An 8,600-nucleotide genomic window follows, 5' to 3' on the forward strand; every position below is an offset into this window, starting at 1 on the left:
GCATGATACAAATGTATGAACTTGAAAAATTAGGGTTTATGGCCAATAAACCCTAGGAAGCTTGGATTTTCGAAATTAGGGTTCTTGAACCCTGATTTTCGAAATTGGTTAGGGTTTCCTAAACCCTTTCCTTAGCCACCAAGTTTTCGAATTCTAGGGTTATCCAACCCTTGATTTTCGAGATTAGCCTCCTCCCCAAGATAAGATCCTAATTTTTAGGGATTTGGATTATCCCATATCTTGTAATTATCCTTTAATGGTTATATACGGTAATTAAAGATTATGAATTATCCTATCCCATGATTTTCGAAATCTATAGAGATATTTAAGGGATTAGGATATCTTAATTGTTTAATTGGTAATTATCCTTTATGATTTAGATAATCCCTTATGATTTAATAATTTAAATTAATAGTTTAAGATAATTATTAAATCAAGAGTTTTAATATTTGAAATTTTAATTTAAATGGTATTAAATTTCGAAAATTTTAAAGTGAGATTGAAACCTAATTGTTTTGAAAAGTTTCAAAAACTTGCCCTCAAGTTTTGGAATTTAAATTTAGATTAAAAGTTTAATTTTAAAATGTTAAATTCTAAAACCCTAGTTTTGAAAAGTTCAAATTTCACCCTTATGGTTTTATTATAATTGATTAAATGTATAATTAAGAGAGAGTTAATAAATCCATAATGTTATGGTTTACATTTAATTAAATTAAAAGTGTAATTTATAAAATTAAACCACCTAGTATTTTAAAAGCGTAAAATACACCCTTATACTATGTATAACATTAAAAGTCTAATATTATATATGTATAACTTAAACTGCTAGTCTTACCGTTAGTAGGCCTCATTCACGAAGCTAGTCTATAAGGGGTGTTTAAGGAAATTGCCTATAAAATGGCGATTGAATGGGTATCCACTCTTACCCACCGCACTCTTGACTAGTGGAGGGTCGTTAGCCGAACGGGTAGGATAGGACGAAACCTTTTATTATAAGTATAATGAAGTACAAAAGTAACTAAATGTTTTTCAAATTCCCAATCTTAGTTACTTAGGCAAAAGTGAATTGATGCAATTCCATAAAATTACACTTTGTGCCCTTGCGAAGACGTTAGTGGAGCGTGTGTGGTTTACCGGCACACTAAATGGTTCTAAGCAAAGGTAGCAAAGGGTGACTCAATGTTTGTCATAGTTCGGTGGAGCGTGTGTGGTTTACCGGCACATCGAATAGGTGACTGTAACATGTGAGGGCACCATGTAGTTTGCATGGTTATTCACACCCGCTTTGTGATCCTCGGCATCCCAGTCACAAACTAGAGGGGCATATCGAGATTTAAACATGCCATTGAAATGTTCAATGAATCTCAAAGGATCTAGGAGTTTTCATAGATTTAAAACTTAAATTTATTTTTCGTTTTTCATGGTGGAAATTAGTGAATCGTCATTCACTTACCTTCAAATATTCTGCAACTAGATTATGGCATCCCTTTTCTAGGTTGTAGCATATTGTGTTGGGTCCTAGCCTTGGAATTTCATTTGGGTGATTTACCAAGGACTCAATCAATCAACTAACTTGAATTTGTTTTTCTCTCGTTTTGTAGATATCAAAGTTCGACAACTATGGTCTTCCCGAATCCCGTGGAACAAGTATTCCACATGAAGATGATATTCCACGATTCGATCGAGGAACGGAAAGTTGTGATGTCTTGAATAAGACAAAGACCAACTAGAGCCAATTTATGAAGTGTTTTGATAAAAACTACACTAACTCTTGGATATTTGTTTGTCAAGAAATGGTTATTGACAAAAGAATCCTATATGTCAAGGAGTCAGTGGGAGTTTTAATGGACTTGAAAAGTTTCAAGAACAAATCAAATAAACCTTAACGATCATCACTAGCACACGAGTTGAGGTTTACAACCTATCGTGTTGACATTAATTTGTTTATGTGTTGTTCCAATTGAGTTAATTATGCATGTGAGTCCTATGAGTTCTCATTTAGAACGCATAAAAGGCAAAGCACCTTAATCAATGAAAGGTACATTGATAAGAAAGGGTGAGCTGCTTAACTACGTGGAAGACATGGTGGGCAGCTGTGCTACCATAAGGCAAGAAATCAAGTTTAAGAAAGTTCGGTCCATATGAGTTTGAATTTGTCGTAAACTTTGGTTTTAACAAATTCACATGGATAGGAACAAATACCCCGCTTTAAATCTAAGTGTCATAAGATTTCCTACTTCATGAAAATGATTGTGAGGAAATGCTTTCACTAAGAAAGATTTTAAGAAGATAGTGATTGTAAAATTTCATTCTCAAATTCAATTATGGTTACGGTATCCCTTTCCATGATTTGAATTGTGAGGTTTGGCAATTAGTCTTAAATGTTTAGACACATATGAACTATCTAAGGCAAATGTGTATAAGTTCAAGAAGCCTTGATAAAAGATTATCAATGCATTAAGTATTAGAAACATGAACTTAAGAAATTCAATAGGTATTGTTTTTCTGGAAGTTAAGATGTTTTGAATACATGTCGAAGCTAGTGGGAGCATAAGTGTTATGTTTTATAGTAATCATCATGATAGTGGGAGCATAAAAGTTATGATTGTATGATTATTATGGAAAGTATTGCAAGTTGGCAATATTAATTATAGAAAACAAGAGTTATACCTTGCAAAGTCGTAAGGTTTGTAAAGTTGTTTTGCTATAATTAAGGGAGAGAATATTATGCTTCATTTCAAATCTAAAGGATTAGGTTGAGAAATGTTAATAAATTTAGTCAAAGGTACATAGTGTGTTCTTAAAATTTCGATTATGATTACGGCATTCCTCTTCATAATTCGAATTTTGAGAACATAGCAAATAAAACATTATGCGTCGTGTCTCATACGCTTCGGGTATAGGATCGATTGCAAATGCTTTAATATTTGACCATTCTAAAATTTTCAAAATGTCTAGCGCATTTAGAGGAAAAAGGGACTAGAATTGGTTTTGACTAAAATAATTAAACAACTAACAAAGGACAATCCAAAGTTCGACGAGGATTGGTTGCTTGTGAGTAGTTGGAAGAATGGTATTAATGGAGCATATTGACATTATGATGAATAGAAAAGATTCTATTAAGAATGAGTTGTCATATGGAAAATGTGGAAATATTTCCATATTGGATGGACCATATCGACCTTATTATGAATAGAAAAGATTCTATTAAGAATAAGTTGTCATATGGAACATATGGAAGCGTGTCCATATTGGGAAGTAAATATTGAAAATCTATGACTAGATTAGAAACTTTTATGCAAAAGGATGTTCAAAGGAATGTACTTTGAGTGAGAGACATCATATCTAAGGAATTGTCTTGTAACAATCTCCGTTAGAGAACTTTGTAATATCATTGGCAATAGTCTTTATGACTTTGGTGCAATGACATTACGAAAGGATCGTTGCATAGAATGTTAGAATCTAGCATATTCTGTAAGTAGCAAAAATTTGATATTCTTACACTTATGAAAAAGGATTTGGAGTTGTGAAATGAGAATGATTGGAAATGTGCTCAATTTTTCTATTTCACAAAAGTAAGAACCATAGGTAAACATTGTGTGCATGCTAGGAGCATGGGACAAGTGTAATAATTCAAGTAAGAAGTTGATTACCCGAAACGACAAATAATGAGTAATCGGTATGGTGATAAATAAAAGGAGTTTTATTTATACTCAAAAGTTTTAGGCCATATGCGATTAGTATTATTCTTGTGTTTCACTTTGCATGTTTTGACTTCCAGAATAATTGAGTTTATTAAGAATAATCGAATTATTCGAACGGGCCACAGTTGTTCATATGTTGGAAGTAGATATGAATGAAGACTGTCATGAATTGGTGTGTGGATTGTCTAGAAAAGTATTAGACATAAGCAAATGTTTGCTGCAATGTTCATGAGTGCTTACGAATATGATTTGAGCATTAGATTAAACCCACGCTCACTTGGATCGCTCCATGAATTGTATCACGAGTGATTTGTGAGACGATAACATCTTATATTCTTGAAACCGAGATGTGTGAGTTGTATCTTGCGAATCGGTTGCACATTGATAATATGTAAACGCACTAGTAACTTGGTGTTATAAAACATATTGTTGTGTGTAATTCGGTGAGTGAGTGCAAGCGAGCATTGTATCAAAGTTTATCCGTTCCTTTTATCCAAAGTAGGATAAAAGCGATATCTTTGAGCCCCTCGATGGTTTAGTGATGACATACGTAAATGCTCGGTCGGGCTAGGGCTAATTTGATTTGTTCAATTAGTCTGTCGTCATAAATCAGAAATCGAGAAGTAGTACAAAGAGAATGATTAGAAATCATATCTCATATGATATCTAGAATGGAGGAATATATGATCCCTTATCTAAGGACACGCGTATCTGATATGATCAGAGTTGACAGCGGCTTTGGAAAGCTACGATTGCAGATCAGGATCTGAAGTCATACGCAAAATAGTTATTAGACTTATCCAAGTGGGAGAATTTTGGATTAGTGTCTAAGTCCATAACTATTTTGGTATGTACTTGACCCGATGGTGCATGGTCCTTTTGGGTTGCCTTCACCGAAGCAACTTGATTGGAGAAATAGAGAGAGAGAGAGAGGATAATATGATTTATTAATATGTTATAAGAATAATATATTAAAGGAGAAATCATATTTGTTTAATTATTATTGGTCAATAATTAATTAAGAATTAATTTTGTGATCAAGTGTAATTAATTAAACTAGAGGGGCTGAATTGTAATTATGTGATAGTTACAAAATAAGGTAAGGATTATCTTAAATATATGGTGAACGAATTTAAGGTGATAATGCCTTAGAATTCGACTAGGATAAGGGTTTCTAAGACTTATCTTATGGTTGCTTGGTGGACAAGCAACTAGATAAGGATAAGGACTAAAACCCTAATCCTAACCCTATATAAAGACCCCTAAGGCCTTAGAATTCGTGGACTTGATCCCTAGAGCATCTAAGGACGAATTATAACCTCTCTCCTCTCTCTTTATACCTTCTCCATTTGCTCTTGGTGTTTGTAAGCCATTAGAGGAGTGACACTTGTGACTCTAAGCCTTCCAAAGTTAATACAAGGAGATTTGGGATTGTTATTGCTACATAACAATCAAGGTAATATTATAAACCTATTCTTATGTTAATATGATTACTTATATGCTAGTATTAGGGTTTCTTTATGTGTTCATAATGTTGTGTATCTAATAGTGAAAACATAGATCCAATTCTAGGGTTGCATGCACACATAGGATTGTTTGTATAAAAACCAACACATACTGCATCGGACCAAAGTTTGGAACACATAACACAAAAACATGCTTGAATCAACAAAGACATCAAGCGCACTAAACTACTGCATCGAACCGAAGTCTAGGACTACTACTACTAAACGGGTCGGCATTGTGGTCGTAGACCCGTTCCTACTGGAAGGAAACTCACCCCTAACGCTGGCTACTAAGATGCTAAGTCTGAAACTATCTGGCTGCTGCTCCGAAACTCCCCGGTTACAAATCCCATAAACACTAAATCAAATACTGATAACTAATCTCCGGGTGAAAAGACTATTTTAGCCTTGGTCAAAGTCCACATCCTGGTCAAATTCATATTTCAGTTGACCGGACACGTCGAGTTGGGCCGCCAACTCGCCGAGTCCCTAGCATTCTTTCTGCTCCTCTACCCGTTTCTACTCGTCGAGTTTGGAAAAGACTCGACGGGTTCTTCTTTGATACTAACAACGAGTCTAACTTCATCCGACTCGCGGAGTTGTATAAACAACTTGTCGAGTTCTCCTTCATCATATGAACTCGTCCAGTCTGTGACTCGCCGAGTTGTATGAACAACTCGTCGAGTCTGTTCTTGAGGCAAGAAGATTACCTTGGACTCGCCGAGTCCAAAGGACGACTCGTCGAGTCTCATGCATGTCATTACTATACAACCGATTCTAGTCGATTTCAGTGCATCCAATCCATAGATCTGGGCTGCTAGGGCTGGTTTTATACGTAAAGTTTCCAACTTTAGGTGCACGCACAAGAGAATGGGGCTAGAACAACAAAATCATCCCACAATAATCACTTAGGGTTTAGAACAAGGCTATACTCGCATAAAGGTAGCTACATTGAGCTCCTAGAGCTCAATAACATCAAGATCTATGGTTTCCATCCTAAGGAGAGTTCACATATCGAGTTTGAATCATATAAAGTTCCAAGAGAAACATAAACAAGCATAAAATAGGGTTAAATGGGAGAATGGGCAAGGTGATAACTTTATTACCAGATTATGTAGCAAATGGAAGCTAGATTTTGGATCTCATTTCTCTTCCATTGGTCTTTTTTCCTTCCTTCTCTTCTACAACTTCCAAGCTAGCACAAAATACTCAAGCTTAACAATGGGGACTATGGTTTACAGAGAAATGCTCTAGAGGTGCTGGAGGCTGGGATGGGAAGCTGTAATGACGTTTAAATAGGGTACAAACCCTGGGATTTAGGGTTTCATCCAGACAGGCGGACTCGTCAGGCCTGGAATATAGACTCGTCGATTCATCTGCTAAAAACATGTGCAAATCTTGCCTCTACTCGACGAGTTGGGCTACTGACTCGTCGAGTACCTCTTAAGAAAGGAAAATACTTTATTTAAATTACATACCAGAAATGGGGCGTTACACCAAAAATGTAAATTTCTATCCAAATTTGTAATAAATTTTGAAAACTAAGCCAAAATTGTAGGATTGGATCTTTTTCGAGGTTCACATTTTTACTTCCTTCAAATTGGTTACTTATTTTCTCGGCCCATCATTCGGACCGATTAGAGTTCTAGACCAGTTCACTTCGACCTTGATTGACAAGTCATTGGTCGTGCTTTGGGATTTTAGCTTTGAATTTTGGTTATTAACATTACTTCGGTTCAACATTAGATTGTATCATATATATTCTACAGTGTGTTGTTCGGTTCGACAATGCATCACCAAGTCTACACGTGACCGAAAAATAATCACCTCGTTTTTACGGGTAGATGCTCACATCAAGGGGGAACATGCGAAGCTCCATCATATTCAACATAATCTTTTACCCGATTTCATGATTGTTTTTTATCTTTATTGCATTTTCGATCAAAACTAGGGGGAGAATCATGAGCATTTGAGCATTCTTTGTGACCTTTAGAGTTTAGATTCATGAAGACATCTGTGAAGGAGATTGGTTTGTAATGGAGGTATATAATTTTTCTTGTCCTATTATCTATATTGTAGTAGTCGTGCTGATTAAAGTTTGATTTTCACTTTATGAGTTGACAAATCCTCGGTGGAAATCTTGGGCAAGACTTTAGTTCCGGATTCATATTTAGTTAGTATTCTTTACTTTGATTTGTTACAGGAATCTTTTAGATCTCTCATTTGTGTTAGCATATGGATAAGATCTTATGATTGCTCTAGTTTGGATTTGCGATGTTTTAAATACAAAGCTTATTTTGGCGATGTGACGTGACACTTATTTTGGTCTTCCGGTTGAATTTTTGGCATTGCTAGACCATGTCTTCGGGTTCACATTATTTATCATTCGGACTTTACTTTGGGATGCTTCACATTTCAGCAGGTTACTCTTCAGAGATCATTTGGTGCATTATCACATGAGTTCGGAATATTAAAGACGTTGTGTGATTCAACTTTGTGTTCTTCAGTTCTACAGTTAAGGGGGAGACTGTGAACATGATCGATGGTTGGGGACTGATTAGTTTCGAAGATTGGCATTTCCTATTTTATTCAGAGTTGGGACCTCTATATCTTCTTTGATGATATTGATTCCATTTCCAGATTCCGAGATCATAATAGCTTCAGCACTTCCAAGACACTTCAGCACCAAAGCCTGCTCGTCGGATGTTCTGCCTTTTATCACTGCTTATCACCCTCAACATTTCCGAGCATTTAGGGGGACATTGTTAGAACATGAAAATGCGCTACAATAATGAGTGATTTATTTTGATAGAGTATTCCTTTTTAAGAGAGTATATTCCCTCCACTAGTATATAAAATGGAGGTGAGTGATCATTTTATGTATGAGTGCACTTATGTAGACATATATTAGAGAGAGTGTTGGCTTGGGGATTCTCCCTAGCCATGTGAGTTGTTCATGTAACATTTTGAATCTCTCTATCTATCCATTACAGTTTTACTCACAGGTTTATGTTCATCATTATTCATACGATTATCTTCTTGATATTATCTTTCCGCACCAATTCAATTGACAAAAATGGTTTCCTACATGTTTCCTCCTCGGATGGCCCCTCTCCTAGGTTGGCCTTTTTTTCTTATGGTCCATTTGCCGAGTTAGCCTCTTCTGATGTTGATGCTACCTACTTTCTCCGTCGGGTAGCCTCTGAATAGTAGTCCTCTCTCTCTCTCTCTCTCTCCATATATATATATATATATATATATATATATATATATATATATATATATATATATAGAGAGAGAGAGAGAGAGAGAGAGAGAGTTCAATTAGGATAATCAAGTATTCAAAGATCACTAAGATCACTTTTCAACATTTGTTTTAGAGCTTATCTTC

Source organism: Lactuca saligna, chromosome 5 (genome assembly GCF_052625555.1).
Source record: "Lactuca saligna cultivar CGN05327 chromosome 5, ASM5262555v1, whole genome shotgun sequence".
Classification (NCBI taxonomy): domain Eukaryota; kingdom Viridiplantae; phylum Streptophyta; class Magnoliopsida; order Asterales; family Asteraceae; genus Lactuca; species Lactuca saligna.